This window comes from Ochotona princeps, chromosome 19, assembly GCF_030435755.1.
Source record: "Ochotona princeps isolate mOchPri1 chromosome 19, mOchPri1.hap1, whole genome shotgun sequence".
Lineage (NCBI taxonomy): Eukaryota > Metazoa > Chordata > Mammalia > Lagomorpha > Ochotonidae > Ochotona > Ochotona princeps.
The window spans coordinates 14,920,486-14,929,921 of record NC_080850.1 but is presented as its reverse complement, the minus strand read 5'-3'; the positions used below and the strand labels follow the sequence as shown (position 1 = coordinate 14,929,921).

At 39.5% G+C, this 9,436-nt stretch overlaps 1 long non-coding RNA gene across 1 annotated transcript in view; it reads right to left on the bottom strand.

Moving 5' to 3' along the window:
- Positions 1–466: 466 nt before the first annotated feature.
- The window catches only part of LOC131482669 (uncharacterized), a 132,542-nt gene continuing 123,572 nt past the window's right edge, over positions 467–9,436 (bottom strand). Inside the window, exon 3 of the long non-coding RNA XR_009247218.1 lies at positions 467–533. This is a non-coding gene — a long non-coding RNA (uncharacterized LOC131482669). The remainder of the gene's footprint in view (positions 534–9,436) is intronic.

Below are 9,436 nucleotides of genomic sequence, written 5' to 3'. Positions count from 1 at the left end.
GTGAGTGTAAGTTTTCTGAGACCTTTCTAAAAACACAAATAAAAAGATACACATAAAAGAGATACCCTGCTGAAGGTGTCAGCACACGCACTGTAGTGATGTTGATAAAGTTCATTAACCATCTATGGCCCTACTGTACTTTAGAACCCCTTGTCAGGAGAACTAATAAAACTTTCTTATTATTTAAACCATCTTGAAGCTGCATTTTTAAGAGTTCGCATGTTTTGTTTCTTATAACAAAGAACGTCCACTGAGGGCTACCCATTCATATTACGATGCTTCTACTATCACTCATATGTGTAACAGACAAAATTTGAACAACATCCATAGCATCTTATTTGCTAGTGATGTCAACTGTTATTTTCCTTAAAAGGGTTGGAGCAAGGAATACTGGAATCAAGCTTATCTTGGCACTGGACAGAAGTCCACATTTTACAACAAGTGAATAATAGCAAACACTACTCACTGTTAACACTGCTGCTGTCATTGAAATAAGAGTCACTACTCGGTCTTGATCCTTCTGTCAAAGCAACCTGAAAAACATCAGAAGAAATAAACATAAAACACACAATCTTATGTTGGCATCAATGAGTAATCAAACATTTTGTCATTATCTCCAGCTGGATGGCTCCAGCTTTAAACTAACTTCAGAGAAGAGGCTGGGTATTTTCCCAGGAAGTCGTTTCAAATGAAACAGTTTATTCCTCCATGGGAATCAGATCTACCACTTCATCTGCCACCATCCAGAATGCAAGCCATGTTCTCCTAAAGCCCATGTTAAATGCCTCATTGCTCCATGAAATGTGTATTAGCCCAGCCACTCTGCATTTCATCTTCTTTGCTACATTGACGGAGTCAGGGACAAGCAAGGACTTGCTTCAGGCTGATAAAGTCAGTCCTCAAACATGTGTTTACAATGTTAAAAAAAAATTATCTTTCTCTAATATCCTTGGGACGGTAAGGGCTGACAGCAGGAAGCCAACACAGGGAACCAGTAACGCAGGGAATACTGAATGAAGGATGCCCAACTCTAACATTATTCAGGCCCCTAAATCCAGCTATCATTGAAACAGTTAACTTACTTAAATGTATGAACTTCTTTTTCTTTCTTTTCTTGCTAACCTAGTTTGTTATCCCACAACCTATGATCAGTTGGATTTTCTCTCTTCCCATCGGAACTTTTCACCAGGACAAGGAGATAGGGCAAGTATCACACTCTCACTTTACAGAGTACAAAATGGAGCTTGAGAGAGTGAGTGAGATTAGAATGGGTAGATGGGGAGGTCCAGGATCCCCAGTGAAGCATTCCTTCCGTTTCATTCCACTGTCTATTCATTTATTGACCTGTCACAGTAAAATGTTATCTAGAGTTACTTGAAACATGTGTGCATTGGAGAAGATAAAGTAGTCTTCAAAGGCCACCAAATCAGAGTATCCATTGTTCTAGCAAGGTAGAGATTGTGCATGTGAGCACACACACACCAAAATGCCACAATAGGTTTTTAAGTTTTATCTTAATGTATTTGAAAAGCAGAGAGATATAGAAGGGGAGAAAGACACAGAGAGATCTCTCATCCCCTGGTTCATTGCCCGTATGTCTGCCACACTGTAAACTGGGTCACTCGAGCCAAGTTCCAAGAGCTGTAACTGGTCTCATGTGGTATGTCAGGAACCTAAGTACTTGAGCCATCAGCTGCTGCTTCCCAGGGTACACCATTAGTAAGACGCTGGAATCCAGCGTACAGTTGGGACTCTTGCCCGGGCATTCTAAGAGACTGTACTAGCATACAAACTGCCAAAGCCACACATGAATTGTGCTAAACATTCTTTTTCAAAATAGGTGCTTTAGATTTGGACAGGTTTGTGCAGCCAGGCTGCCCTCTGGCTCCTATAGGTTCCTCCTCCCTCCAGAGGACTTCTCTCTTCAGTCAAGTGTCATCCTTTCGACATGATCCTCTCCATGCTTGTTCTCCATAGCCTGTGACTGGCCTGATCACAAGAAAACATTTTGTCCAGCTGAACGACCCACCCTAAATGAGTCATTTGGCAGAAATCATTGAGGATACAATCCAAATGTCCATTCTTGATATGTTTTGTATGTGTATGTACATGAGCATCACTCAACTGTACTTACACAATTAAATATATTAGAAGTTGGATTTCAAGCTTTGTAAGGAAAAAAAAAATCGCTCAGAATGACTTTCAGTACTATCTGGATTCTCACATGACTATGTGGTTGGTCTAAGCTGTGTCTACATCCTTCAGGCAGGCATTTGCTTCCCTTGCCACATTCCTCACCTGTCCTGTTTTCCTCATTTCTGCCACCTGTCTGACTGTACTTGTGTTTTGAGTCCCTGCCCTCATTTTCCTTATCACTTAATTGGAGCTAATCCAACTGAGATGTCACTTTGCCCTCCAGTGGCCATGTCTGGAAGCAACCCATGTCCAACCAGGTTCAGTCATGTCCCGCTAGGGTTCAGGTCCCAAATAAATTAAAGTACATTGTCACATGATTTTGTGTTTCCTTGTCCTTGTTGTATATTCCAAATCCTCTGCAGAAATTATGAATTGTTTATTCAAATCAGAAAAGAAATTTTTACAAATGTTTCTGTGAAAATGAAGCTGTACTATGGTTGCGGGGGGTGGGTGCAGTGAGGACTTGATGGGTAGGGTGGTCTATAGTACAATTGTTGCGTACGTGATGAGGTCTCAGACAATTTGGTCATTATGGGATCTTTCATGAAGCATTTGTTCCTACTGACCTTAGTTTTCCTGTCAAATGAGGAAGTTGGGCTCAATCAGAAGTTGTAAGTTGTTGGCTCAGAAACTATATGCAGCCAATAGATAGGATTTTATTCAGATTAATTAGATACCAATACAGCAAAGGAATATTTCCATTAGAAATCCACTTTACAGATTTTTGGAACTGTGTGCTAACAATTAACAGTTTTCTGGCAATCCTATATGACAAAGGTGTTTAATGGGGTATGCGGTTTGCCTTCGTCTTCACTCACATCCTATAGAACACACGCACCCTTATCATGTTTCATTCATTACATGCCCTGGCTGACCTCATAAGCAGTTGCCCTCATCACCTTGAATGAGATTACCTCTGAGGACTCTTGGGCTCCTCTGGGAGTGAAGGATGCTACTCCACATGTTAGAGAATTGGGAAAGAGGAAGGTCTCTAAGCTGATGTTCACACTGGAGCCTTCATGGATTGCTTCTCCTGCCTACCTAGCAAAGAGTTGAAACAACAAGACACCCAGGCCTTTGTGAATGCCCTTCTACGTGGTTAAACCTGAAAAGGCAACAGCCAGATTTTGAAAGTAGTAGAAATATTCTTCCATTGGGGTTGCTCACTGATTCTCTAAGCAATTTGCAATTCAAGCATCTCTTTGTTTTGTATGAAAATTTGCTGCTATTTGGAAAGTGGGGAAGAGCCCAATTGCATCCTGCTGGTTTTACTTTGACTGTATCAAAAAACAAACTGCTAATCTGGTCCCATAATTACCTTTCCTATTCTATAAAGGCCCTGGGAGACAGTCCAGAGGAGTGGCTGTCAACTTCCTGCTACTCTACCCAATAACTCCTTTCAATAGGACACCCTCAAAAGAGAACAGTGCAGGTAGGCGAATTGTTTGGATTTTACTTTATACATGTAAAACATTTCTTTATTCACATTCAATCCACATTTAGTGAACATCTACTGTGGGTAAGATTCAGTGGGTCCCAGCTAAGGGCACAGGCAGAATCCTTGTGGATTTCCTAGAAAGCATAAATAAGTTATCTTTCATTTATCCATTCAAGGCACCTTAGGATTCGAAGGCCAGACTGGCTGTAAACACAAAAGCAACTGAATTAGCATTCAAGAATTCTAAAATGAAGAGATAACTTCTGATTAGTGCCACAGCAGTTGATTTCATGGCAAAGCTAGCATTAAAATTGGCTTTGCCTCCTGTGATACTGGTGAATATGTACCAGATGCTGGAGGGAGCAACCAACTGAAACAAGTAGAGGAATATAGGACAAGAGTTAACTTAGAGGACCAGAGGGAAACTGCTTTAGTAGAGCAGTGGGTATGGGATAATAATTGGAGGAAAAAAAAAGAAATCAAAACAAACAAAAAACTTGAGTTCTGCTAGATATTTTTGCTAAATACTTTACACTGCTTATCTTAGTGGAACCCCAAAGAGGAAGTAGTAATTGCTGATGACAAATTATGGACAGAAAGCAGAATTATTAAGAATGAAAAGCAGAGGTAAGATATGCATCCATGTTGGATTTCAAATTAAAAATTTTAACTGCTATACAACACTACCCAATGAGCAAACAAAAACCATGGAGCCTGTGCTGTGGCATAAGATGTAAAGCTACCATCTGCACTGCCAGCATCCTATATGGACACTGGTTTGAATCTTGGTTTCTCTACTTCTGATGCAACAGCCTGCTAATGTACCTGGGAAAGCAGCAAAGGATGGTTCGAGCACTTGGGTGCCTGTATCTGTGTGGGAGACCTGGAAAAAAGCTCCTGGCTCCTGGCTTTGGACTAGCCCAGTTTCAATCTTTGCAGTCATTTGGGGAGCGAACCAGCAGATGGAAGATTTTGCCTCTTTCTCTTTCTCCTTTCCTTTACTTGTCTCTCCCTCCTAGTCTCTCCGTAACTCTGCTTTTCAAGTAAAACTTAAAAGAAAAGACTCAAGATGATCATAGATACCTTTAACTAATCATTAACTCATTCATACAATTATTTATTTAGTATTCTGTGAAAAACAATAGTACCCCAAGAGCTAGGGATAAAGAAAACAAGGAGCCAATGTCTTTGTTTCCTTGAAGCTTATGTTCCAGTATCACCTGAAATGATTCTCTCCCCTAAAGTTCACAGGGAGAAAAAAACGCAGAGATCTAGCCAGTGTTCTCTACATTCATGAACCAATGCGAATACTACCAACTGGGTGACAAAGTTCCATTAGGGTAACTTGGATAGTATCTCCTTTTTAGCGCCTTTTCCTAACTTCAGTTTTCAGTCTGCCCAGTTCTATTCAATCATCAGGTCCATTTCAAATCTAACCTCTTCCAACAACTTTTCTTATATTTGACAGAGAGAGTCTCTATCCCTCTTACCCCACCCAGACATTCATAACACTGGATTTGTATTTGCCTCATCACATTCCACTTTGACAGAGAGTCCTATATGTTTGTTATTTGCTTCTTAAATGCAGATCATTGTTTTAGTCATGGCTGAATTGCCCAGAATGCTTTAAACATGGCATGATCTCAACGAATATGAAACAGGAATGATCATCTTTGCCTCCCAGTAAAGTAATCCCCAAGCCCTAAGTGCTGTCTTACATATGTGGCTGCCCAACTAGAGATTTCAGTGTCCAGCCTCCCTCATTGTTACGTGGCCCACAAAAAAGAAGCAGGAAAATATTTGCAGGTTTTGTTTCATCTTCATTTGGATGAACCTACTTGCCAGTACTCTTTCCTCCACTTCTTTCTCGTTGCCTGGAATAGTTCCACCTTGGACTTGCAGACTAAGAAATACACAAACTTGCTCTTCTAAGATGCTATACTTAGTCTCTATGATTGCAATTTACTTTTTTATTTACAGGGCTACTGCACCTAGTTACACTTGGCCTGTGGACAGAAGTGTGGTTCCTTTCCACATTTCTTTTCCAAGAGGGTGGCACTGAACCTAGAATGTTGCACACTAAAGCACTAAAGTGAATACACTATGTTATGCCCTAAAAGCACCCATGGGCTCAGGTTCTTGTGCTCTGGTTGGCCAGGAGAGTTAGGTAAACAATTTTGGTCTTAGAGTTCTATTATTTCTGTTGAAGAAACTCTAAACTGTATATATATGTATATAAATACAATGACAAATGTGTTCAGACTTTTAAAAGAATGTCTTGCCCTGACATTGCTGAATCATTCTCTTTAAATCCTTCATTTTAGAAAATTGTCTTTTGCTTCCTAAGTATTTTTTGCCATTTGAATCTTTCTCTATGAAGTTTTACTTTTCTCCCATACTTTTACAGGAGACTATTTATGCAATTCTGCAGAGCATTCATTTTCTAGCTATTAACAATAAAGTGTCTCCTGCTTCTATGTTGTTTAAATGCTTTTCAAAATCCTTTCACAATCTCACAGAACTTATTCCTCAGAGAAGCTTGGTAAATTATGTAACTTAAGTATTCATAGTCTCACATTGTAGGCTGATAATCTTCAACAATGGTGTGTTTTAACAGAAACATTCAGCTGTACAGTGTGGATTACGCTATATTTGCAAACATTTTATTCAAGTTACAAAATACAAGCCTTTCACTTCATCTCCTAATTGTAACAGACTTAAGGAACAAATATGTCCTGGGAAGTGTCTTTTATATGGGCAACCCAGTGATGAGGCAGTTACTACTCATGCTTGGGGAGGTATGGTGGGTGCTTCATGAATCATATTGCGTTTTGAGCCTGAGAGTACACTCATTTGTCTTGTACCATAGCTTTCTTTCTGACAGCTACCTGCCTGCCTCACCAGTCACATGATTCTGATGTGGCTGCTGATCACAGAGGAAGGTTGGTGATCCAAGTCTGACTTGTTCTGAGAACCACATCACTCTGGACACTATGACCTGATCAGGTGTAGCTGCATGACACACATGGAAGCCAATTCAAATCACTTCTGGCATTGAGAACTTGAGACATTAGGAAGAGCATCTAAATTATTATTTATTAATAATTATTTTATTTATTAATCGTTATCATTATTATTTTCATCCCTGACAGAAGTGATTTAAGCCTGGATCCAACTGCAGCATATCATATTGGCAAGAGACAGACTAATTGAACCAGATGCTAGAATAATGATTGGCATGTAATATCCAGTACTTATTTGTTGGAATAGTATGTGAAAAATAGAGCTGAAAATGACATTTGAGTCTCCTAGACTGGGAGTCTTCACCATCCACTAAAGTGTGTTGCACAGAAAAGAAATTCAGTATATGTTTCTTCAGTGACTTGATACTATATGATTATGTTTTAACTGATGAAGAATGGTTTAAAACCAATATTACACTGAAGTTTTTATCCATGTTCTTGATGTATGACAAATCAAATGTTAATAAAAAGCCTGCAAACAGCAAGATATCAAGCAGAACTGGTTTTGATATGAGGTTTCAGCAGCAACTATCTACAAATGTTGAGGAAATAACCATCACCCCATCTGAGTTTGCAACGAGAGTATAATGACTCAATGTAAGCTTTATACAAGGTATCTAACATAGAGTCAAAAGCTCTAATGCCACTTTAATGGTAAAAAATTCTTTTCGAGTAATTATCTCCTATGTGTCATGTACTGCTTTAACATTGGGGATTCAGGAGGTTGAAACACTGAGGGCTTTAAATTCAAGGAGTGTCTGTTCTGGTGGCGGGAGATGCCACAAAGATAAGTAAATGAGCAAGTTGTTCAAGAAAGTACTGCTGGTCATGGGGATGGTTATGCATGGATGGAAAAGAGAAACATCCAGAATGAGTGGTCAGGAGAAGGCAGAGAAAGGAAGATGACAGTTGATGTGAGACCTGCATTCAAGGCATCAGCTACAGATAGGGAGAGGGATCCAGGGAGAGGGGACTGTGGTTGGAATGAGTGAAGTGCGTTTGGGAGATGTAAAGGAGACTGTGTGCTAGAATATGAAGACAGAATGGTAAGGAGGAAAGGTCAGGGGGGAGCCTGACCTAAACTGTGGAGCAGGGGAGACACATTAGGAACCAATGAAAAGGCAAAAACCACTTCATGATACCCCCACTGATTCTCAGCAAATGTGGCTAAGGTAGGTTTAAGTGAGTTGAACTCTGTAAAATCACATTTTTGACCACATTTATGTCTCTAAATGGGTTAGAGGCAAGCAATAGTTCTGTGTCAGGATTTTTTCCACTGGGCAAGCAAAGGCAGCTAAGTAGTAAACAAGGGCTTATCCACATGAAAGGAGTCAATGAATTTCATGTAATTATCCTTTACTAAGTACAGACTGCATCTGTGTACAAATGAACTCATGCACCATTTTGGAGTTGACGCAGTGAGTACAATGCCCATCAGAACCCATCATAGCTATGCTCCCTTCTCGGGAAGGATTGGAGTACAAATCATACACAAGGATTTCACATGACGTTTGTACTTGGATATTCTTATTTCTCAACATAAAGCCATTTGTGGTTATTCCCATGTGAACCTGGTAGAAACTCGTGTGAGCTTAGATTGTCAAGACGACTCTGAAGAGCATAGGAAAGTGTATTCATGATATAGAAAAAGAGCCCCAAATTGGCAAAAATCTCAGACTCGAATCAGAGCAAAGTGAGATGCCAACCCATTTCCTACTGGGGTATATAATGCTTCCTCTGGATGATCTTGTTCATTCCCATGGCTTTAATTTCTATTTGATGATTCTTAAACTATATCTCTAGCCTAGACCGTCCCTTTGAATGTTAGACATGTATATTCAATGCTTGATTTGATTTTGTCATGTGCTTATTTTATTGCATATTTTATAAACATTTCAAACTTCATGGAGTTCTATAAGAACACTTCATAATCTGTTTGTAGCTGCCCTTATAATATTTCTATACATTGTGTGTTGAAGCCATTTACATTATTTTACTAGAACTCTTCCTCCAGAAGGAAATATGCTCTTGTTTACCAGCACTTAGCCCTGGAACATTCTAAATACAAGACAAACCAATTTGCTCCTTATTAGATTATGTTTGGGATAGAGGGCCATGTCCTCTTTGCATAGTGGACTGTTTCAAATCTCACAGTGACCATACCTAATTTCTCTACCTAAGATAGTATCGTCACTAAGATACTCTCACATAACACTGTTTACTTCATTTACAGCATTTTCAGATTTTAATTGTATTATTAGTATTGTCTGTTTCCTCATATTGTACCATGTCCCATAAATCTAAGAAATAACTTCATCTTGTAAATTGATCATCTCCCAGCACTAAGCACACCATGTAACATAGTGCCCTCAGTATCTGTTGACTCATTAAGTAAATATATAAGGAAATGAATAAGATATAAACTTCTTATTCATACCTGGGTAAAACCACTGAAGACTGGTGGAGACTGATACTTAGACACAACCTGATAGCAATTATATGGTGTTTCAGGTAAATTGTTTCCTGTCTCTGCTCCTCAGATTTCTGTTCCATTATCCCGTATGCCAAGGACTTGAAGCAAGTCACTTAATCTCTCTGAGCTTCAGGGCACTCACAACAGGCTGATCAGTGGCTCTTACGGAGATAGGTCCATGTCCCACTGGCTGGAGTCTGTGAATGTTTCCTCATTTGGCTTAAGGGGCTTTTGCTGATATTAAGATGAGATCATTCCTGATTTTCGAAGTGAACCCTAGGTCCAATGACAACTATCCTTATGAGA